Source organism: Engystomops pustulosus, chromosome 1 (genome assembly GCF_040894005.1).
Source record: "Engystomops pustulosus chromosome 1, aEngPut4.maternal, whole genome shotgun sequence".
Classification (NCBI taxonomy): Eukaryota; Metazoa; Chordata; class Amphibia; order Anura; family Leptodactylidae; genus Engystomops; species Engystomops pustulosus.
In genome coordinates this window covers 36,464,476-36,490,481 of record NC_092411.1, presented here as the reverse complement: position 1 = coordinate 36,490,481, position 26,006 = coordinate 36,464,476, and the positions used below count along the sequence as shown (strand labels likewise).

At 43.6% G+C, this 26,006-nt stretch overlaps 1 protein-coding gene across 6 annotated transcripts in view; it reads left to right on the top strand.

Annotated features, from left to right (window-relative positions):
- Positions 1–26,006, top strand: part of PDE8B (phosphodiesterase 8B) — a 128,024-nt gene that overhangs the window by 44,747 nt on the left and 57,271 nt on the right. The window lies entirely within an intron of this gene.

Genomic DNA, 26,006 nt, shown 5'->3' with positions numbered 1-26,006 from the left:
ACAGATCCTTATGGACCAATGTCTTAGTGTCCTGAATAGCCCTTTCCTATTGTTGTGTATAGTTGCAATACTAAAAAAAAAACCTTTATAATCACTTAAAGGTGGGGAGTGGGGTAAGGGTAAGTCCCGGTTCGTATACACCCAACTTTCCCTGCCTACTTGACTACCACCCTGAATGTCTTCGTGCTAAATAAGGTGAATAGGTGAATAGAGGTAAACTCTAGTTAGTCAGAACCAGAATAGTTTGTCAAGAAAAAATGACTCTCAGAATAGTCAAAGTCCAACCCAAACAAGATAGCAATTGCCTACGTCTTTGTCCAAAACGACTAACAATAGACACAACATTTAGTGTCCTAAAAGAAGGTAACAGATCCCCTTTAAGTTACTAATGGACAAAATAATTGGAAGAAAGATTATTAATAAAACTTCATTACAGACACCTTACAGCTGATCATTGTAACCTGGGACTATAGTAACGCATCCAGAGAGCTTCACCAGAGGTCACAGTGGGAAGAAAGGTCCTTCTGTAACTAAGGGTCGTCTGGAAGTTGAGTGTCCTTAAGTCGGAACTTCCTGTATTTCAAAATTGCAATTTTGTATAAATTTATAAAGTGCAGTACATCAATTCCCCTGTAGTGTGATTGCTAGAAATCTTCAATACATATCTCCACAAAAATCCATGTAATGGGACACAATGACAATTTCACAATTACTGCTATGTCAGGGTTTTACATAAATGTAACTTTTAACTATTTGGCATATGCTTAGTTATGCAGATTTGCAGAAAAAGTATTATCTAGCTCACTGATAGTGGTCTATAGGCCAAGAGAACAACAGAACAACATGCGGGGCCATGACAGAAGAATATGACACTTCTGTCCATCCATTCCAAAGGTGGATGTGCAGGCAAAAAATTAAGGAGTTAAAGGACAACTATCACCAGGATGAAGGGTAGTAAACCAAGCACAATGACATACTGCTGTGTGCCCCCTCTGCTAGGATCTGCTGTTATATTAGCTTCATATACCCTTGCTTTTACAAAAAAAAAAAAAAAGATGTTAAAATTATTTAAATGAACCTGATGGGCTTCAGGCTCCATAGGTTGTAATGGAGCTTGGAGCCCCTCTGGCTCATTTGCATAATATTACTGCCTTTTATTCTTAAAACAAGGGCATAAGAAGCTTAAAGAAAAGTGAAACCTGCCAGAGGGGGCACACGCCAGGACAATAGTGTCACAGCCGTACAACAACCCAAAGCATAAGTAACGATGGGCAAGCATATAGTTCAGTGACAATAAAGTATAGTTAATGGATTGGCTCCTACAGTTACCAGACCTCAACCCACTTGTGGGCAGAAAACACTGTGTTTTTCTGACCAAAATTGGGAATATGTTTAAGACGGGCGTAACTTGAGGGGGTGCAGAGGTTGCAGTCGCACCAGGGCCCAAGAGGTTTAGGGGGCCCTTATGGTGTCACTTCCCCATATGAAAAGACTTTGCACTGGGGCCCATCAGCTTCTAGTTACGCCACTGGTATAAGAGACCTGGGATCAGATTTTGGAGAATCTGTATAACTAAGCATCTGCTAAATATCTGACTGTACATCAACTTTATGTATCGTATAAGCAAGATAATTGTCTATAACATGATGGTTTTGTCACATTCAGAGCTGTCGTGGATGGTGAGATATAGAGCCTGAAAGTCTACCTGAGTATTAAGCGTTTTCACTATTACCTACTATCTTTTATGGTTCTATATGATTACATGTATATATTTACAGGGGAAGAAATGATGCATATGAGCCGGCTAGAGTCTTCCAATACACTCAGCTCCAATGTATATACAGCAGCCAGTATTACACCTAATAGATGAGACTGTACAATTAGTATCACGCTCAGTGAGTCACAGCCATATGTCCACATGTTATAGCAATATACAATTCACAGAGAATTGGAAACATGAATATTTAAAGGAAATCTGACATCAATATACAGCATGATAAACCTGGGACACTTACCACCCAGACTATGGTAATCTTCTTATGTTTGTTATCCATGTCATCTTTCCTTCTAAAATCAACTTTTAAAATTATGCTAATTAGTTAGAAGGGCGGGGGGTTACCAGAACCCCTCCGTGTTGCAAAATAACAGCCTGTTACACTGCGCAGGAGCACTCCCCCCTACCACTGTGTGCTGAAACATCCTGCAGTGAGATTATATCAGCCCGAGGGAGGGGCGGAAGTGCCACACAGGCTCCTTCTGGAGCATTAGCATAATTTTAACAGTTGATTTTGGATGGAATAGGCAATGGATTACAAATACATGAAGATAACCATAGTCATGGTGCCTAGATCTTAAATTTCCAGTAATTTCCTGTAAGAAAACCCGTCACCAGAATTTTACCTCTGCTGATAAAGGGTTAAAAGTCCTCATATCACCTAAAATGATCTGCCATTGAGGTGCTGCACCTTAATGGATGGTTTTATGATATACAAATGAGTATAGAAGAGTAAATTTCTGAAGAGAAGAGTTACATTTTCTCCAGGCTGCCAGATCTTACATAAGCGTTCAGGAATATTGGGGCACATTTACTTACACGGCCGCGGAGTTCACAGAAAGTGCATTGTCCGACGATGTTATCCCGAAATCATGAATGTGTCACTTCCCCACTCAGGTCCGCCGGAGTTCACCTTCTTCTTCCTGGTGCATGTAAGTGTATTGTCTTGTGGCACAGTTTGAAACTTAAATCTTGCGCTCAGTCCAAATCAGTTGGATCGACAGACAGCAGGGCTGCGGATTTCTGTCGCAAGCCAGCGCAGCCTCGCCAAAATCTGATCGCATGCGACACAATCCCAGCACAGACACCTGTTAAATACCTGTCAGAGCTGCACAAATCCCAAAAACAGCGAACAGTCCAACGAAAGTGCGATCCGCGCAGTAAATAAGCCCCATTCAGTGCATAGTGATGCAAATAATGTACAACTAATGAAAACAGAAAATAACGAGGCAAAACATGTTTAACCTTAGGCTATATTCACACTGCCATTGCCCGCCGGACCGTACCGTAGCGGGCAACGGCAGTGCACGGGGAGTGGAGGAGGAGTTGAGTGCAGCTCACCCCCGCCCCTCTCCATAGGAAGTTATGGCGCACGGCGCCGTAGTACGGAGAAAGATAGTTCATGTCCTATCTTTTTTTCGGGGTACGGAGCGGTATGGTGTCGCACTTGTGCTGCACTGTACCGCTCCCGTAGGGCGCCGTGCGCCCATTGCCGTCTATGGGGGACGTATATCGGCCGTATATATACGTCGGCCATATATACGTCCCCCATACGTCAGTGTGAATATAGCCTTAATGGGCCCAACCAGGCCACTGAAACACATAGAACAAACCAGAGATGGACAAAAAGGGAGAGCAAGAAAAGATTAGGGTCAGGACAAAGAAGGAGTGGGGTGAACCGGGAAGGGCAGGTGAGGAGTGGAAAGAGAGCCAGGAAAACCAAATCTTATGGAACATCTCATATTTGAGAAGATAGATATGAGAGATAGATACAGTAGAACAGAGACAGAAGATCGATTGATAAATAATAGGTAGATAAATGGTTAGATAGACAGATACATAGATATGAAAATAGACAAATTATAGGAGATGGATAACAAGACAGATAGATGATAGATAGATATATAGACAGGAGATAGATGATAAGCATCTTCACCCGGGCATTCAACCAAGGGGTATTACAAAAGTCCACATGCAGGGGGCTCCTATGGGACAGAGGGCCCTGGGGAAATGCCCAGTTTTCTGCCAGCCCTGCAGAGCAGTGAGGACTGTATGGGAAACAGCAGATCTTGTCACCATTTCACGCAACCCTGCGGTGGGTGGACCAAACGGCGGTGGGTGGAGCCAACATAGACAAAGGCAAAAAAAAGTTTGGGGAACGGTTTTACTGTTTGGCGGAGGCAGATTGAAGCTGGGACATCTGCACTCAACTTTTCAACAAAAGCGCAGTGGGGATGGGGGGTGAGTAAGGTTTATTGTGCATGTTTTTGATGACGGGTTCTCTTTAAGGTTTACTGTTGCCCAGGGACAAGTAGATGAAATGATTAAAAGTAGAGTAAAGTAAATAAAATCAATCTTCCAAACCATAAATGTATAAATATGTGTATATTTGTAGCTAATTCCACTCTAGAGATGTCGCTTTCTAATAATATATGTATATAGGATCCTTTATGTTATCTCATGTACAGTCTTGGGGCAAAAAGCCGTCTTAGTGGGTGGTCACCTACTTATGGCCCCACTTGTAGGTGTCATGTAATACTACAGGAGCTGTAATGATTAATAAGCCTCGATTCTCCAAACAGTTGTTGATAATTACATAACAATTGTGCACCAGTTTACATTTCAGACTTCAGTTTATGTTTTATATAGTGTGCCCCTCTGCAGGGGCTGGAGACGACCTTTCAGTCACGAGCTCGGTTTTAGCCTTTAACAGTGATTAACCTTTCGTGTATTGACGTACGGCGCTGACCCTTTTCACGGGGTGCAACATTGGATTTGTGAATAAAATGTAATTTTTTTTGCTTAATAATTTACTGATGTAGAAGAAGAGTAAGCTATTAATAGAGAACTTTTATCCAAGCCTGTTTGATGTTACGTCATAAGTGTCATGGTTTACCTCGCTTACCTTTGTTATCATCCCCTCCCCCATCTGCATAAAATTCTAGGGGGAGGCATAATGCCAAATCTTATTTTTGGCTTTTCTCATAGTATTTCAGCTACTACCTGTCATACTCCTTGAATAGATATGGAGCTAAGACACATCTATTTTCCAGATTTCTCTCTCCACTGTAATATCCACATGCATGCTCTGTCGGCTGAGGGTGCATATGCTTTGAAGCAGGAGAGCGGAGTAAGCAGACGGAGCATGGCATTGGTTTGTTTCACTGAAGAAGAATGAATTGGGTATGTTGGGCTATAAACCTGTACTGTGGCCTAGATGAAATGTCACTGCTCTATCCAGCCTTGTCTGCAACCCCCACATTGTTCCATAGCAGTGTCCTTAACTATCAGAAGAGTAAAAAAAAGGAGTTTGTTCAGCTCACCCACTTCTTGTAGCCATGTGTTAGGAACCGGTAAATGGACAAGCTGAGCCGAGTCAGTACAATGGAGGCAAGGGAAACGATGAATCCAGCAACCAGGCAGGTATACAGGCCAGTAGTTTTAGTAAAACTTAAGTTTATTTCATCCTTTAAAAAGTGGTTAAAACACTTACCATCATAGAAAGAACTGACGCATTTCGAACTATATGTAGTTCTTAATCATAGTCTAGTCTATGATTAAGAACTACATATAGTTCGAAACGCGTTGGTTCTTTCTATGATGGTACCTGTTTTTTTTTTTTTACTATAACTACTGGCCTGTATACCTGCCTGGTTGCTGGATTCATTGTTTCCCTTGCCTTCTTAACTATCAGCCATGGGGCACAGGGAAAGTCTGAAGGACATTACTAGGCTAAAAGCCAACAAGAAAAGTCTATAAATACTGGCTACAGTATACGGAACCAGCTCTAATTATCTGTGTGTCCTTTGTTATTCTATTCATAACGCAGTGGCAAAAGCCATTAAACACTGTAATGTTGATGGGTTGAGGCTGTCAACCCCCCCACACCGACAGACTCGGCTGCCAGGTTACAGTCACTTGTTCTCCTAAGGCCTATTGCCCGTGAGTGAGTTTGATGCGTGCCACTCCCATCAAATTCACATTGTGTGCTTGCTGGAACATCCGGCCGGAACATTTATTAACCGGAACTGACTCTGAACTGACATGCTGTTTGCTTAAGACATCAACTATCTTCTAACCAGAGTCTCACCTGTATCCTCCCTCTTCTCTTACTGCTCGCTAAAATTTCCTTAACATGGAACAAACTGACAACTCATAATAATGTTACCCATCACTACCACCAGACCTAACCGTCACCATTCATGACTCGCCAATCTCCTGAGTCCCTAAAGTCTACTGCCTGGGAGTCATCTTCGACTTTGCTCCACATCAAGGCCCTTACTATAACCTCCTGTTTCCACATCTCTTGCATCCAACCATTCCTCAACCCAGAGTTTACAAAATTGTTAGTCCTTGTCCTCATCATCTCCTGCTTGGACTATTGCAAAGTTCTTCTTTGTGGTCTCCTAGCTGACTCCCTAACACCCCTCCAATTCATCCATAACTCTGCTGCCCACATAATCCATCTGCCACATCGCTTCTCCTCTGCCGTTCTCTCCACTGGTTACCCATTACACGATGAATGCAAGTTATAATATTAACCATGACTTACAAAGCTGACGTCATCAGCCAATACCATCCCGCATAATCTTTGATCTCCTCTAGAAGCTCTAGTTCGCTCTCCAACTCTCCAGGACGTCTTAGACTGTCCTCTTCCTTCTAAAACTTCCAAAAATGTAATCTTCCAACCCATCCAATTATTTTCACCTATGCAATGACCCCACTGCTATGTTCCCTCACCTCATGTCTCTATCTGCCCCTCTATATAAAATATGACTCCTCACGGGCAGGGTCCTCCTTCTTCTTTTTTTAGCTTATATTTTGTACTTACAATTGTTTTTATCTTAATGTAATATATGTGAACCCCTTATTGAATGTACAGCACCATGGAATGAATGTGCTCAATAAACAAATAAATGAATCTTTAGTGCCCGGGAGAGTCAGAACATTCACTGTGGTCATAGTAGTATGTGTCTGGAGAACATGGGATCATATCCTTAACCCCTTAAGGACGCAGCCATTTTGTAGCTTAAAGCTCAGTCCCATTTTTTGGATTCTGACCTGCGTTGCTTTATATGGTTATTACTTTTGAACTCTGTTACTTTTGTAACTTATCTAAACGATTCTGAGATTTTGGCTGATCATTTTGCGTTTATTTACAAAAAAAAAAAGAAAAAATGATGAATTATTTGAAAAATTAGCCATTTTCGAAATTCAAAATCATCGCGTTTTCAGGCAGATCGATTTACCACCTAAATAAATTGCTTTATAACATTTCCCATTTGTCTACTTTACATTTTCATAATGTTTGAAATGTCTGGATAATTTATTTTGATGTCACGCGGCTTAAAAATCGAATATCGATTTTCTGTATTTTCAGAATTGACCATTTTGCGGATAGATACTGCCTTGAATGAAATTTTACATATTTAGCATCAAAACCCCCGTATATAACCAACCCATTTGCAAATCTGCACCCCTCAAGCTATCAGAAACAGCTTTTAGAAAGTTTGTTAACCCCTTGAGATCTTCATAGTAATTGAATCAAAATGGAGGTGAAATTTAGAATGGTCAAATTGTGCCAGTTATACGTTCACTTAGCACTAAAATTTACACATTTCCAAAAGATGAAAATAGAAAACCCACCATACAATTTGTTCTGCAATTTCTCCCAAGTACAGAGACCCCCCACATGTGGTTGTGACTTGTTTGAGACCCCCACTGATCAGCAAGTTAGGCCCTAACCCATGGATAGGGCCTAACTTTTCTTCGTGGGAAAACCCCTTCATGTTCCAGTAAACTTGATGGAAACTTATCCTAATCAGGATCATAAAACAGCAATTAAACACTGTTATGTCATTACTGACGCCCATTACATGGATATTATGTGTAGTTATTTTTTTAAATGTATTTTATAGTGGCACCTTATATTATTTTGTCCTATTGGGGACTATCAGCAGGGTTCTGCTTCTAATGGGTAATAGTAATTTAAAGATTAAATGTAAACCGCATACCGAGTCATTACGAGGCTTGAAAAGAGGTCAGATTTTGGACTTGTGTAGCATGTGCTATTTGTGTACGACCTCATAATGTTATCAGGTTTATTTATATAACGCTTTTCTAGGAAAACTACAGTGGGCCAATTCATTGGACTGTTTGAGGGGGTTTAAAAAGTCTTCTCCGGCTGTAAGTCTTATTGACTTAAAAGAAAGTTATATCTGAAAGGGTCACATTTGGGCCCGGCAGGGATTAATGAATGACCTCTTTTGAAAGAAAACTTGTGTATATGTATAAAATGTGTAACATGACTTCTCAAAGTGTATATATTGGTGTGATGGCCATGTCTGCCATGTCCTGGGGTCCTGGATTAAAGTTATTTAAAGGAAATCTACCATCAAAATCCATCATAATAAACCAGGGACACTTACTCCTAGATCCGGGCACCCGGACTGTGGTAATCTTCTTATATCTGTGGCCTCCTTCCTTCTAAAATCAAGTTTTAAAATTATACTAGATGTTTCTGTATAGTGCTACAGAATATGTCGCTTCTGTTTACAAATACAAATACAAAATTACAGTGATCAAGAAACAAGTGGGAGGACCCTGCCCATGAGGGCTCACAATCTGTATGAAGGGGGGGTGGGGATAGAGACATGAGGTGAGGTAGCAGTGCAGTTATTGGGACACATTGGACACATTGCAGCCATGGGACGCTTAGTAAATAAGCCACATTATGTAAGTGCTAGATGTCCTTGGCAGACCCCTCCAGCCACTGATGAGGAAGTGATTTTGATGGAGGGGTCGTGCATACAGTAATGACTGCACACCCCCTTCGTCAGCAGGACATCACACGAAGGTCGGAATTTGGTGAACCGAATTGTAAATAACAGTGAAAGTATAACATGTAGTGCACTGCTACTGTAGGGCTCTCTGTGCTCCCTGTACATGTTGGGGGAATTTTTTCTTTAGAAGCAGTTATTTTAGGAAAATGGCTCCATAATCCAGGCTTCAACAAATGTTGTATCTATGAGATTACCGGTAGTTAGGATGGAGCCACATACATGAGAGTCTTCTTAGAGCAACCTGCAAAGGGAAAAGTGCGCAGATCCACTACATGGCTAAAAAAATGAGGCAATTCCTATTCTTCTTATCTGATGCCTATGGGAGTACTACTCATTCATTTCACCTGATCATCTGGGGGTCCTAGTCAGCAGGGTCGACTCCAGGTTTTAGTTGACCCCTGGGCGACAGAGCCTAGCAGTTAACTCACGTGGTGGCATTAAAAATTTAGAAACTAAAAGTCTTCTGTTCTGTAAAATATTCACTTGTTTATGATACCAAACAGTCCTCTCATGGTTATTATATAAGCCTCCCTCACACCCTATTGCAGTGATGGCGAACCTTTTAGACACCGAGTGCCCAAACTACAACAAAGACCCGCTTATTTATCGCAAAGTGCCAACACAGAAATGTAATTTGTGATTTATACTCCCTTCTCTGTCACAGTTTTCATTGATACCAGCACCTGAGGCACCAATAAAGCAGAAAATAGTCCCAGGTAGAGCTGTCACTTTAAAATAGCTCTGTGCACAGCAAGTCCTGGGCTGTCTGGGACTGCAGGAAGATACCTGGAGTCATCTCTGGTGGTGGCCTGAGTGCCCACAGAAAGGTCTCTGAGTGCCACCTCTGGCACTAGTGCCATAGGTTAGCCATCACTGACCTATTGGTTTCTTACATACAGCCCTATGTGGGCCCCCCCTGAGCAGCTCTGGGCCCTGACATTTGCCCAGTGCTGTCCTGTCACGTATGTGTTCTCTTTTGACTAATGGGTCTTAGTGAGGCCGTATCCAGACCTTTTTTGTAAAATGCCCTGTTAGTCAGACACCCTGCTGTAGTATATAACCAGAAGCTACAGATTTTACTCAGAGCAGAGGGGAGCTGCTACAGACTAGGTCTGTTAAGAGATCTAATAGCACAGGAGAAGTGTATGGAAACCTCAAGCATTGAAATCCTGTATACCAGCTCTTAACAGACATGTATACAGGAGCCCCTACAGAATCTTTGAAGGTCCTACAAATGTAACTACATTTCAGAACTGAAAGCAGACAGAAAGGGACTCCCTACCTTTATGGCTTGTCCTAAAGATTTATTTTTCGGTTCCATGTAAGATTTACAGAATACCAGTTCAGAGAGAATTGTTACCTATTAGTGGTAAGTGATGCATCCGTTTAATAGTTTGTATTGTATTATGGTAATCTATACTAATACAGGTGGTCCCCTACTTAAGAACACCCGACTTACAGACGGACCTCTGGATGTTGGTAATTTACTGTACTTTAGTCCTAGGCTACAATGATCAGCTGTAACAGCTATCACAGGTGTCTGTAATTAAGATTTATTGTTAATAATAATAATATAATAGTAATCTTTATTTATATAGAGCCATCAAATTCCGTAGCGCTTTATTGTTAATCCTGGTTCTTATGACAACCCAACATTTTTAAAATCCAATAGTCACAGAGACCCCAAAAAATTTTGCCTTGAGCTACAATTATAAAGTATACAGTTCCGACTTACATACAAATTCAACTTAAGAACAAACCTGCAGTACCCATCATGTACGTAACCTGGGGACTGCCTGTATCATACATTCTCCATAGAGATATCACATATTACAGTACATGAAGGTGACACAGAAATATTACAGAATAGGATCACACAGTTTAAAGAGGAAATGGAAATGAGAAAGGGAAAAATTAGAAAGTAGAACAGAGCTGACACTGGATGTGAGGCCGGGGGTATAGGGATTGTCCTCTGGGGTATGAAGAGGAAGATAACATCTGTTAGAGCTGCATCTCCGTGGGACCAATAAAGTGGTTCCTTGGTTTCTTCTCTCCGTCCTTAGGGGATTCTTAATTGTGAACACACTCGTCCAGTGACGTCAGTTACTCGGATGTGATATTTACCAGTTTATGCTTTTATAAGTGCAGCTGTACAGGACGCCGGTCCCATATCTACAAGTCAAATAAACAGTCCCGAGTCCGGCCCAATTAAGACAAAAAAAATGTATATTGTAGCTTAAAATACATTTTTAAAAAATGCTAAAATGGTTACAAAAATAAATGTAAAGGACGTTTGACAAAAATGTACCCAATTAGCTTGTTACATTGTTTTAAACAGACTTCTTATAGTGAATGGAAACACTGGGATTATTTAATAACACATCCCTTATACACCACATGTCTATAGGATCCATTGTGGAAATGTATGGGTGACTCCTGTCTAATGGAGGTTTATGGATGCATAATATATATAATATATATGTATATAGAGCCGTCATATTCCGCAGCGTATTACAGATCACAAGAGCTTGCAGTCTATGAGGATGAGGAGGTGACACAAGAGCTTACAGTCTATGAGGATGAAGGGGTGACACAAGAACTTACACTCTATGAGGATGAGGGAGTGACACAAGAGCTTACAGTCTATGAGGATGAGGAGGTGACACAAGAGCTTACAGTCTGTGAGGATGAGGGGTGACACAAGAGCTTACAGTCTATGAGGATGAGGGGGTGACACAAGAGCTTACAGTCTATGAGGATGTGGGGGTGACACAAGAGCTTACAGTCTATGAGAATGAGGGGGTGACACAAGAGCTTACAGTCTATGAGGATGAGGAGGTCACACAAGAGCTTACAGTCTGTGAGGATGAGGGGTGACACAAGAGCTTACAGTCTATGAGAATGAGGGGGTGACACAAGAGCTTACAGTCTATGAGGATGAGGAGGTCACACAAGAGCTTACAGTCTATGAGGATGAGGGGGACACAAGAGCTTACAGTCTATGAGGATGAGGAGGTCACACAAGAGCTTACAGTCTATGAGGATGAGGGTGTGACACAAGAGCTTACAGTCTATGAGGATGAGGGTGTGACACAAGAGCTTACAGTCTATGAGGATGAGGAGGTGACACAAGAGCTTACAGTCTATGAGGATGAGGGGGTGACACAAGAGCTTACAGTCTATGAGGATGAGGAGGTGACACAAGAACTTACAGTCTATGAGGATGAGAGGGTGACACAAGAGCTTACAGTCTATGAGGATGAGAGGGCGACACAAGAGCTTACAGTCTATGAGGATGAGGAGGTGACACAAGAGCTTACAGTCTATGAGGATGAGGGGATGACACAAGAGCTTACAATCTATAAGGATGAGGGGTGATACAAGAGCTTACAGTCTGTGAGGATGAGGGAGTGACACAAGAGCTTACAGTCTATGAGGATGAGGAGGTGACACAAGAGCTTACAGTCTATGAGGATGAGGGGGTGACACAAGAGCTTACAGTCTATGAGGATGAGGGGGTGACACCAGAGCTTACAGTCTATGAGGATGAGGGGGTGACACAAGAGCTTGCTGTCTATGAGGATGAGGGGAACGACACAAGAGCTTACAGTCTATGAGGATGAGGGGGTGACACAAGAGCTTACCGTCTATGAGGATGAGGGGTTGACACCAGAGCTTACAGTCTATGAGGATGAGGGGGTGACACAAGAGCTTACAGTCTATGAGGATGAGGGGGTGACACAAGAGCTTACAGACTATGAGGATGAGGGGGTGACACAAGAGCTTACAGTCTATGAGGATGAGGGGGCACACAAGAGCTTACAGTCTATGAGGATGAGGGGGTGACACAAGAGCTTACAGTCTATGAGAATAAGGGGGTGATACAAGAGATTACAATCTATGAGGAGGAGTGGGTGACACAAGAGCTTACAGTCTGTGAGGATGAGGGGGTGACACAAGAGTTTACAATCTATGAGGATGAGGGGGTGACACAAGAGCTTACAGTCTATGAGGATGAGGGGGTGACACAAGAGCTTACAGACTATGAGGATGAGGGGGTGACACAAGAGCTTACAGTCTATGAGGATGAGGGGGCACACAAGAGCTTACAGTCTATGAGGATGAGGGGGTGACACAAGAGCTTACAGTCTATGAGGATAAGGGGGTGATACAAGAGCTTACAATCTATGAGGAGGAGGGGGTGACACAAGAGCTTACAGTCTATGAGGATGAGGGGGGTGACACAAGAGCTTACAGTCTATGAGGATGAGGGGGCACACAAGAGCTTACAGTCTATGAGGATGAGGGGGTGACACAAGAGTTTACAGTCTGTGAGGATGAGGGGGTGACACAAGAGCTTACAATCTATGAGGATGAGGGGGTGACACAAGAGCTTACAGTCTATGAGGAGGAGGGGGTGACACAAGAGCTTACAGTCTATGAGGATGAGGGGGTGACACAAGAGCTTACGGTCTATGCGGATGAAGGGGTGACACAGGAGCTTACAGTCTATAAGGATGAGGGGGTGACACAAGAGCTTACAGTCTATGAGGATAAGGGGGTGATACAAGAGCTTACAATCTATGAGGAGGAGGGGGTGACACAAGAGCTTACAGTCTGTGAGGATGAGGGGGTGACACAAGAGCTTACAATCTATGAGGATGAGGGGGTGACACAAGAGCTTACAGTCTATGACAGTAATGGCGAACCTTTTAGGGACTGAGTGACGAAACTACAAGCAAAAGCCATATATTTTACCAAAGTGCCAAATGCCAATTTAAAGTGACTCACAGGTTTCAAACATATTGGCGTCCTAAGTACATCAATACAGGAGAAAAGCGAGAAATTTGGATTATTATTGTAGTTTTCCTCTTAAGTCACCTTAACAGGATGAATCATAGGTCTGGAGAGGGGGCTACAATGATAATCTACCTCTGTCCACACCTCCTTGATTCAGGTCTTGATTCCTGAATTGTGACCTTTGTTCTGGGTGATGGCTTGAGTGCCCAAAGAGAGGGCTCCGAGTGCCACCTCTGGCACCCGTGCCATAGGTTCGCCACCACTGGTCTATGAGGAGGAGGGGATGACACAAGAGCTTACAGTCTGAGGATGAGGGGATGACACAAGAGCTTACAGTCTATGAGGAGGAGGGGATGACATAAGAGCTTACAGTCTATGAGGATGAGGGGGTGACACAAGAGCTTACAGTCTATGAGGATGAGGGGCTGACACAAGAGCTTACAGTCTATGAGGATGAGGGGCTGACACAAGAGCTTACAGTCTATGAGGATGAGGGGGTGACACGAGAGCTTACAGTCTATGAGGATGAGGGGCTGACACAAGAGCTTACAGTCTATGAGGATGAGGGGCTGACACAAGAGCTTACAGTCTGAGGATGAGGGGATGACACAAGAGCTTACAGTCTATGAGGATGAGGGGGGACGACACGAGAGCTTACAGTCTATGAGGATGAGGGGCTGACACAAGAGCTTACAGTCTATGAGGATGAGGGGGTGACACGAGAGCTTACAGTCTATGAGGATGAGGGGCTGACACAAGAGCTTACAGTCTATGAGGATGAGGGGCTGACACAAGAGCTTACAGTCTGAGGATGAGGGGATGACACAAGAGCTTACAGTCTATGAGGATGAGGGGGGACGACACGAGAGCTTACAGTCTATGAGGATGAGGGGCTGACACAAGAGCTTACAGTCTATGAGGATGAGGAGGTGACACAAGAGCTTACAGTCTATGAGGATGAGGGGGTGACACAAGAGCTTACAGTCTATGAGGATGGCACACGCGATCGGATTTTAGCGCATAGGTGTCGGCTTTCATGCAACAGAAATCGGAGGGCGTGCCGCCGGATGATCCAACTGATTCGGACTGAGCGCAGGATTTAACTTTCAAATTGTGTCACACGCCAAGCACTTACATGCACCGGGAAGAAAAAGGTGAACTCCGGCGGACCTGATCTGGAAGCGACACATGAAGGAAATCGGACTTACGATCTACGTGAATCGCGGCAGAGTTCATCCTCGTCGGACATTCCGCATTGGGGATGGCACAGGGCCCGGGGCATGGAAGAGGCTGCAGAGCATATCTGTTCAGAGGTCTTACAGCACAGCAGTAGGGAGCTGGGGATCTCAAGTGCTGAAATCCTACAGGTATACATGTATCAACAGACATGTATACAATAGCCTTTACAGGACCTTTGAAGGTCATATAAAGGTCCTTGATTTTCAGAACTAAAAGCAGACAGAAGGGACCACCATATATTGCACCTTGGTTTTGTACCTTATGTAGACAGTAGTTGTCTAGCCATTAAACAAATTAGACTTGTGGGGGGCCCACTATTTTTATACAGCCCAGGGCCCAAGGCAGTCTAAGGAGAAACACTATTTTACTGTTTTTGGGGAACTGTAACTAATAAGTAATGTATTTCACTCATTACAGGGATGTGGGGACTGGCCCTAAACCAAACAAACTATAAATATCCATACTGACCCTTGTATATTCTGCCTGGGAGATAAATGTATAGAAAAGCAGAATATTGTGTCTTGTAATAGAGCAGAAGCTGTCAGTCACTGCTAGTAGTGGGGCTATGTGATTTGCCGTATGTGGTCTCATAGATCTGCGGTGTCTGCTCCTATTAGATCACTTCTAATGATGGAACGCGTCATTCTTCATTTATATTGCGCTGAAAGAGCAGAACGCTGAAACCATTTCCCCTCTCCCAGTGACGGGGTCCATCCCTGCTGCGGGCACAATCCTGCGATTATGTGAAGCCTTCTGAATACCAAGTATCTTTTCTCACGTACAGTTCACGTATGGCTCCAAAAGTCAAAACGTAATTTACAAAACCATATGAGGACTTGTTTTCTGCAGGACAGATTGTACTTCCTGGTGGCACCGTTTATTATTAACAATTGTCTGGGGAAAAAATGCCAAAGTGTAATTGTTTTGGGGGAGGAGCTGACCTTATTGTTCATAACATTTTGGGAAGGAATTATCTATTCACTTTTTATTGAAATTGGCAACAAAGATGGTGGTGCCCCTACTCCACGGATGCTTAAAGGAAATCTACCATCAAAATGTATCATGATAAACTAGGGAAACTTACTCATAGATCCAGGCACCGTGACTGTGTTAATATTATATTTGTTATTCATGGCCTCCCTTCTTCTAAAATTAACTTTTTAAATTATGCTAATGAGTCTGAACGGCTCTAGGGGGCACTACCGGAGCCCCACCTTGATTCAGCTTCACAGGCTGTTACACTGTCACCCCCTGGCGGAAGTTTCAGCACACAGGAGAGGTGGGAAGTGCTCCTTGCACAGTGTAACAGTCTGCCTAGTGCCTTCCCTCGTGGCTATATATAACATTGCCTGGATTCTATATTGACGAGACGACACAGATCTCCACAATATAGCATGTCCGCATGGATCACCTGAATGCTCATATGGACTCTTCTTTTCCCTGACATTGGGACACCCCTGTATAGATCTAGGGGTCCTGTAAAAAGTAATCCAAAGCCTATGTCATTTTCTGGCTCCCTATGTATGAACAGAAAACAGAAATATTTTCATTGCACAGCAAACAGATCATAATCTTTATGTTTGGTTGATAGCATTGTATTCCTTCATGTATAGTTCCTGAAAAGTGATGAGCGCTATGGGAATGGAAGAAATAAACTTCTGTTCTTGTATAATTGCTCAATTATGTTTATCTCACCCATTGCCACAAGCAAATCTTTTCCTTCTATTTGCAGAGCTTTGATGTACAGTACAGTAGTAAATGTATAAAACTGACAGCCGGGAACAATCCGGCCCTTTATATCTCCAGTCACTGCACCAGGGGTCATATGATGGATCTGTGTATGTGGACACGAACAGGACTGAGATTCATACTAAGAGACTATTAAAAAAAATCCTCACTTTTATTTATGGAAACACACATGATAAGAGGGAGAATTCACACCAGGTTTACTGTATCCTTAAGTTCTTCTCTGCATTGACCTAATCATGGAAGATATTTCTTGTGAAGCTGTTGCTTTGATCCACTTTCCAAGCAACTGTTCAGTTGAATGCTCGGACCTTTGCGGTGGTAGATTTTGGTGGTAGATTTAAGACTAGCATTTCAATGGCCTGTCCTAGGGTCGGCTCCAGGTTTCAGTTGGCCCCTGAGCGACAGAGCATCAGTAGGCCCCTTTGCAATGAACTCACGTGGCAGCATTAAAGATTCAGAAACTTAAACGGTTTTCTGTTTCCTTAAAATATTCCCTAGTTTATCAATCCAAACAGCCACTCATGGTTATTTTATATAAAGTCCCCCTCACTCCCATGGATTCCTTATGTCCAGCCTTATGTGGGCCCCCCAGCAGCTCAGGGCCCTGTCACTTGCCCAGGTATGCCAGGTGCTGGCACTGGCCCGGCCTCTACCACTACATGCTGGCGCACAGCATGCTGGATATACTAAGAGGCCATGGCTTCATAGCAGATCCGGACAGTCTTGTTTAGACCAGGTTTGACTTGGCAGTGATTTCAGCTATAGTCCCTGCTGGCAGAGACTATAACGAATACAACAGGCTGCAGCATTCATGCCCCCTACCTATAGTGAATACGGCAGGCGGCAGCATTCATGCCCCCCTACCTATAGTGAATACGGCAGGCGGCAGCATTCATGCCCCCTACCTATAGTGAATACGGCAGGCTGCAGAATTCATGCCCCCTACATATAGTGAATACGGCAGGCTGCAGCATTCATGCCCCCTACATATAGTGAATACGGCAGGCTGCAGCATTCATGCCCCCTACCTATAGTGAATACGGCAGGCTGCAGAATTCATGCCCCCTACATATAGTGAATACGGCAGGCTGCAGCATTCATGCCCCCTACCTGTCCCGCTCTCCACTTCCTCATGCCTACAGTGCTGTGCAGGGTAAAAATCCAAAGAAAAACATGGAGATTTTACATAGCTTGTCTGCCAGAAACATATTGGGGCACATTCACTAAGGGTCCACACACCGCTTTACCGTAAGTTTTCCCGACTAGTTCCGATTTGTGACGCATTTAACAGGAGTTTTGGCGCACGCGAACGCATTTCGCCAACAAATTGGGGGGGGGGGGCGTTACTGTCGGACGACCGGACTGATTCGGACTAAGCGCAGGATTAAAAATTCAAATTGTGTCGCAGGCCATGCACTCACATACACCAGGAAGAAGGAGGTGAACTCCAACGGACCTCAGTGGGGAAGTGACACATGCAGGAAAATGGACGCACGATCTTAGTGAATCGCGCCGGAATTCATCCTCGTCGGACAACGCACCTCGGGGATCGCGACAGGACCGGGTAAGTAAATCTGCACCAGTAGGTCTGTCCCAATGTCACATCATTTTTATATGAACTAAGCCACAAAGAAGTGGGTTACCTGGTGTATAGTTTAGATGATAGATCCTTGTATGAAGTTAATTAATTAGATTTGGCATAAATTGATTTTGGTACAAATTTTTGGAGTTTTGCTGGATCTGAAACTTTTGGGTTGTGTCCTGCACAAGTAAGCCATGACTACCAGACCGGTGAAGAGTTGCAGCAATGGTAGATGACGTGGGACCTGATTCCACTGGCCATGAAGGTGTTGGCGGAGGCTTCTATAACTTGTCCAGCTGAAACCTCTTTAGACCCGGAAAGGTCAGAAAACCTGGACCTCAGAGGGCTAGACGGATGACTCTTTAGATTAGTATTGAGAAAGAGGATTGCTCAAAGTGACTATTATGTTTGTTTTTACGGGACCGAAAATACAACTGCTGAACCTAACCCAGCGTGTCCGTACATTTAGTAGTTCTGAGTTAGGTCTTAAACATCTGGCATGTGCAGGTTTCAAGTTTGGTGTAAGAGACTCGCTGGTGGGTAATGGGCAGGTCACATTTGTTTTATAGCGGTATTCTTATATTGCCCACTTATTTCATATCCATATATAAATATGTTATAGGTGGCCTCTGGAAACCTCACCTGTCAGGGTGTGACCTTGTGACCTTTTTCCCAATTTAACGACAGCTGCTTCCCCCATATAAGTGAAGAGAGTCAATGAGAGCTATATTTTCAGCAATATCCGAAATCCTTGACAAAGTTGGAATTGGGCAGGTAACAGAGCGGAGCAGCTGCAGGGACGAGATAGAAATCTGCTCCAGCTTCAAGGTAAATACGGCTCATTAGCGGAGTATTGTTTCTTTCCCTGTGATAATAAGGATGACTCTGTCTGTGTTGTTGCTAGGAAATGGAGCGTAATGAGTGCGTGATGATATTTTGTGGTAACCATGGATACAAGAAGCATCATCTTCATGTCACTGGTTTGATTTTCTAAATGACTGTTGAAGTAAACATGGTGTAAAGTGGTAGGGGGCGCCACCGAGGGGGACAATAGTGCTATAAATGGGCGGTTAAGACGTTTAATGACCGATCGTATATTCTATATAGATATCCTGGGAGAGGGGATGGCTTCCGGACGTTTCCATTACACCTAGAAGATGGAATAGGAATCACATCAGGATTCCCATCCATTCGATTCTTAGCTGTGGACACTCCTTGATCCACCATATCACGTGGAACCCACTGCTAGCCTGAACAGGTGGATAGGGTACCCAGGACACTTGTATTGTTTCTGTTTATACCCTGCCAGTTCCTAGTCAATATAAGAATTCTACTTAATCACAACTTTATTAAGTTTTCTTATTATGTCAAAATTTGTATTTTTATAAAGAAAAATGTAAGAATCGAAATTTTCTATTTTAAAAGCATTGAAATTCAGCTTGGATTAAACTTCTTTCCCCCAAAACATCAACTGTGCGGGGAGAGTCAGAACACTTCAGGGGGGGGGGGGGGGGACTTTCTCCGAAGAAAATAACTGTATGGCTCAAATAGATTTTGACTTTGTAATCGCCACAGCTCCCCATGCATGTTCCTAATATGTTGCCTCTGCCCCTATAATCCGTTGTTTAGGAAGCAAAGAAGAAATTCCACTGAAATAGCTCTGTGGTGCTACCTAGACCACAGCTCCGGTATTGTATAAACCCCTTCTTTTGGAGAGCAAAAAGCACAAAGAATTAACTGGGAGGCTACTCACAGTATACTGTGTGATGACTCATACCGAGCAGTATATAGTATAAACGTCCTAAAGGCTGTAAGTATCTGGATACTAGATATGGCGGTCCCCGACATAAGGACGACACCTAGCTACAGACAGACCTCTCTGTGACAGACCTCCCTGTGACCTCTGGCGAAGCTCTATGGATGTTACTATAGTCTCAGGCTGTAAGGTGTCTGTAATGAAGTTTTATTGATAATCCTTGTTCCCATTACTGCACAAAATTGTGAAGAAAAAAAAAAAATTGAAGTTACAATTATAAAGAACCTATTCTATGCCTGTATATCACATCTGAAGTGAATACGGTGGGAAAGACATGATCATCTGTTCCTGAACATCCTATTTCTTCTTTGTACACACCTTGGTTACTGAGCCTATATGGAATAAAGAGTAAAGGTGTATCTCCATTATCATTTTAGTATGTCACAGTCTGAGATAGGAATAGGTGTTGAAGACCATGGATTATTGGCAAAAAATGGGCAGAAAATCTATGTAATAGGCCAATGCAAACGAGCCGTCATTGAGGCGTTAATAGGATCCTTATTGTAAGTAATTAGCCCAGGCTTGATAAAGATCACAGATAATTGATAATAGAGGATTACAGCGAATCAGTCCAGCTATACATACCATGTAATTACCCTATACTAGTCTGGGGAAGAACTGACACAGCGACAGTCTCCTTGTTACGGGATCACTATCATGGATATAATAGCTGTGTGTCATGGATACCATATACACAAGGATCATCATGAAGCCAATAGGCGGACATAGATACTTCTGTCTAATCAAGTTTGTATATATATATATCGTAACACGTATGAGTATTCTCAAAGTAGAAATAATTGGCGAAAGTCACAACAGTTAGGCTACATTCACACGACCATATGGGGGACGTAAATACGGCCGATATACGTCCCCTGTAGACGGCAATGGCCACACGGCGCCCTGTGGGAGCAGTACAGTGCAGCACACGTGTGGCACCGTACCGCTCCGTACCCTGGAAAAAGATAGGACATGTCCTATCTTTGCTCGTAGTACGGCGCCGTGCGCCATATCTTCCTATGGAGAGGGGCGGGGGTGAGCTGCACTCACCTCCTCCTCCTCTCCCCGTGCGCTGCCGTTGCCCGCCGTACCGTACTGTAGTGTGAATACAGCCTTAAAGGGGTTTTTGCATGACTGAATATGGAAAACTCCCATGGGGCCAGGATAAGAACCACATGCTTGTACTCTGTACTCTGTTTAGCAGTTTTGGGGGGTCACGGTTTACGCTGGGATGTCTATTCTGTTTTCCAGGAGACTTCACTTCTTGTGTTGTCCCTTCTTGTGAGACAGTCATCGAATGCAGCAGGCCTTATGACTAGAGATTAGTGGACCCGGTGTTCTGATTTGGCCATCCAACCCAGACATATTGCCGGATTGGCTGCCGAACTGCCGATTCAGCAAATTGTCACCCTTAGCTACTAAACTGAAATGTCAGATCTGCTCATCTCTACCCGTGACCCTTCAGAGTTTTCTTATATATTGTACTCTGTTATCCTGCCAAATGTTTGCACACCAAGGGTGGCTAATGTCGAGTGTTTGCAGGACACAGTATTACCGTCACATCATTAAAAGGGTTTTCCATGAATATGGAATATGTACAATTGTACGCCGCGTCCACAGGCCGAAGCCTCCTGTATGCGGGGGGCAGGACCTTCATCATATGCCCGCACTCCATGTATATAATAAATTCCCCCTATGTCTAGGAAGCTACACATTTACTATTTCTATTCTGCCACGATTAGTGGCCACATCCAAGCAGAAAGTCTTTGGAATGATGGCTCCAAATCTGTAGAGTCTTGGGGAATGAACAATCTTGTACAATATTTTCCATAACTCTCAATGCTGCATATATCCTGTGTCTGCTGGGCTTAGACTGATAGAACCAGGCAGGCTGGTGAATAAAAGGTACATGTTTAAAGGGGTTGTCCACTTTCAGCAAAAATTTGATATGGTTTGTATAAGGAAAAGTTATACAATTTTCCAATATACTTTCTGTATCAATTCCTCACGGTTTTCTACATCTCTGCTTGCTGTCCTGCTATAGAAAGCTTCTATGTTTACTTCCAGTGTATAGTGATCTGTCCATGGTCATGTGATGGACATAAAAGTTGTTAGCGCCAGACTACCCTGATTCTTCTCTGTGATATATAATAGCTCTTGTATCTGTGTATCCATCCCATGACCATGGACCGATTTCTATCCAGCAGAAATAAACATAGAAGCTTTCTATAGAATGACAGCAAGCAGAGATCTAGAAAACTGTGAGGAATTGATACAGATAGTATATTGGAAAATTGTATAACTTTACCTTGTACAAACCATATAAAATTTTTGCTTAAAGTGGACAATCCCTTTAATATAATTTCCTCTGAAGCTTTTATCTGACTTCCACAACTTTTGCTCCAACTTTTTTCATTGTTTTTCAGAAAAAGGCTAGGTCGGGGACTTCTTTTGATCTGGTTAGTTGTTGTGGGTGTTGTTGTAGACTTATGGTGCCCAACAGACCTTATTGACTACATTGGAGTCCATTGGAGTGTCCCTAATTTTTCTGCACAAAAAAGTCCTGCTTGTGGGACTTATTGTCCGTGAATTGTAATGGGAGCTGCTATCCTTCTGAACTTGGCCTAAAAGACACCATAAGTAGCTGTAGCTGAGACAAAAGAATCCCTCTGGCTTCTGTAGTAATGATGCTGTGAAACAAACGGAATAATCTGAGATGCTGGGAATCGTAGTCTGATGGCGTCATCCGTGAGGCAAGAAGGAGCTACTTTGTCCTCCTGGTCGAATAGAAATCAATATCGATGGCAGTCTGGGACATATCTGCATGACAAGGAAGGGAGGACATGGGAATTTTAATGACAGATTCTACACCCTGAGTAGTTTTTGTTCAAATCTCTAGAAATATGTTGTAAGCTGCAGGTTCATTGAGTTCATGTGAAAGGAACAATTGTGAGAAGGTCACCAGGCAACTAGCTGTCCCGTCTCTTTATCCAGGGGAAATACAAGGGCAGATGGACCTGCCGTAGCGCCGCTCTCTCAGCTTCTCTCCTCTTTTTTTTGGCTAAACGTGTTTAATATTCAATAATAAATGTTTCATAACTGTAAAAACGCCCCAAAATAGTCATTGTAGGTTTACTGTACATAATAACTTTACCAGCAATTATAAGATGTGGCCTTATGCTTAAGATATTTGAACACATGTTTAATTGACCTCTATCTATCCTCATCCACATATAAATATATATATACTTAAAGGAGACATCTCTCACCAAGATTGTATGCAAATGAGCCTGAGGGGCTCCAGGCTCCATTAACCTATGGAGCCTGGAGAATCTCAGGCTCATTTGCATAAAGGCCATCATCCTGGGTGGATAAAGGTATATTGGAAATCACTGTGAATTTCCCATCAGCAGGATGCCAGGGGTTCATACTGCTTGGTGTAGGCGCCATTATCCCTTTAAGCTGTCCTGACACTTTCAAGCTTTCAACCAAAGGCTCTTTCTCATTCACTCATGTTAGTTAGTATCTATTAGTCAAATCCAGGAATAAAGTCTACAATTGAAAATATTTAGACATTGGGGGTTATTTACTAAGGGTTGCGGATCGCACTTTCGTCAGTGTGTTTGCTGTTTTTGGGATTGGCATGGCTTTGACAGATATTTAACAGGTGTCTGCGCTGGGATTGTGTCGCATGTGCTTGGATTTTGGCGCAGGTGCGTTGACTTCCATGCAACAGAAATCGGGGGGCGGGCTGTCGGACGATCCAACTGATTCGGACTGAGCGCGGGATTTAAGTTTCAAATTGTGTCGCAAGCCCAAGCACTTACATGCACCGGGAAGAAGAAGGTGAACTCTGCTGGACCTGAGCGGCGAAGCGACACATGCAGGATATCGGGCGCATGATCTTAGTGAATCGCGGCATGATCGTCGGACAATGCACTTTCTGTGAACTCCGTGGAACGGGTAAGTAAACGCGACCCATTTTATCTGTTTTGGAGCCACTCCTGCTTTTGGCCTACAAATACTAATGCTGAACATTGAACAGAATACTGTCCTGTCAACATATTGCAACCTAAGGATTTTTCTTTTCCTAAATTTTACTTGGGCTTTGATCATCATATTCAATTTTTCCAATGTTCGCTTATATTTAAAAATATTCTTGGTTCTTTGTTATCTGTGATTAACAAAAAATGAATATCCACAAATCATTTGTCCATGTATTCTTAGTGTTCTGCCTAAAATACACATCCCCAGGCAGGGAACACAGAGAGTGGATGGAATTACTCATACAATTACACGAGAACCCAGCTACCATTGTTAGTACCCACCATTTATATACTTTATAGAGTTTGTTCTGTGAGTACATTACCAAAAGTAACTCCAATTGTTTCTGATGTTAGATCTGATTTACTCCCTTATACAAATTAAGCAAGTGCAGCCTTAAAGGGGTTGTTACGTTTCAGCAAATACCGTCATTGATATTGTTTGTGTAAGGAAAAGTTATACAATTTTCCAATATACTTTCTGTATCAGCTCTTCTTGTCTTTCTGGATCTCTGCTTGCTGTCCTTCTATAGAAAGCTTTTATGTTTACTTCCAGTGGATAGAAATCTGACTATGGTCACACAGGTACACGGCTCTGATTACTCTGTGATATATCGAGCCGTGCATCTGTGTGACATCACATGACCATGGACACATTTGCAACATCCCCCACCGGGGCCTAGCCTTTGAGGTGAGGCCTGGAGACAGCCGGGGCCCGCTGTACCGGAGTGGCTGGCGGTTGCGGCCTAAGCACGCTATTGTCACGGTGCTTGGTACGGGGGAACCGGAGGGCTGTCCTACAGCCTGGCAGGTCTCCAGCAGGGTGGTGTTGGCAAGAAAAGATGAGGGAGCGGCTGCTATAGCGGATCTCCCTGGGGCAACCCCTTAATGTCCCGAGTGTGAGTCTCTGGGTGATGGACAGGGTGCCGGTGATGGAGGCAGAGGTAGTAGCAGGGACCAGACGGAGGCAGAGGTTGAAGGAAACAACTTACAGTTCTTTATTGGAACCGCAGGAACCGCAGCAAACGTGCCTTTAACAACATGGTGGAGTACTGGAGAGGTATTTGGAGGGAGCCACAGGATGTAGGTCACCAGCCTGGATGAAGAGGGCAGGCTGGGAGGCAGCTGGGTCCTTAGAGGAGGCTTCAGCTCGGTCCTGGATCTCTTCAGGTATCACCCTTGAAGGTAGGATGATACCCCTTTCCTCACTACACTAACTCTAGTCTTATCTTCCACTTCAGGCAGGGGCTAGGCTCTTCCTGCTCTGGTCTGGTGTGCTAGAGACTCTGAGCTGCTGCTCAGCTAACTACTCTCTCTGTTTGCGTCCTGCAGACCCAGAGGGCCTGACTAGGACCGGTCTCTTCTCCCTTCTGGGAGAGACTGCTCTCCTCTCTCTCCTGAGAGAGACTCCTCTCGGAGTGTTCTCTGAAAGACCTCTAGAACATTCCTGGCCAGGGGGTTTTATTACCTCCCTTTGGTCAGGTGGTGGCTGCTCCTCCAATTACCTCTCAGTTCACAGAGACAGCATGTAACACAGACATTGGTTGACATAATTACATCACAAATTAACTTCTGCCTTGCCAGGCAGGATTAACCACTGCAATTTCCCCTTGATCCTATAAAGGCCATGTAGTGTAATGTTATTCTACATGCAGGTGGGACGTATTCGCAAGCACTACCTCGCCATTGCATCGGCGAGGGTGTTGCATACCCCGGGGGCAATTGAAAGAGCCGCCCTTGGCTCAACTACAGATGGTTTGGGGCACAGAGGGGGCTAAGGACACTTCTGGGAAGTGCAGGCTATGTGAGGTGTAGGGACAAACCGCCCATGGTCCTGGAGACAGGCACCTGAGTTGGTGTCGGACTAAGACAAAAATATGTAAGAGCTGTATGACAGTTGGTCGCTGACGCCATTAAACCGAACTGTACAGTAAGAAAGGTGTGGTGTCATGTCCTGTAATCCACTCCTTGCACCAAGGCCTGTATATTTGTTTTATCAACGCTTCTTCCCTGGCGGCAATTATATGGTGTCTATCTGCATTGCATGAGCATATGCGACACGAGTACCTCCTGACTGACAACCTTACCCATGTATGAGTGGCATCCAGGTGCTATCTCTGTAACACCCCCGGTCCCCTTAGGACCCGCAGTTTACGGACTA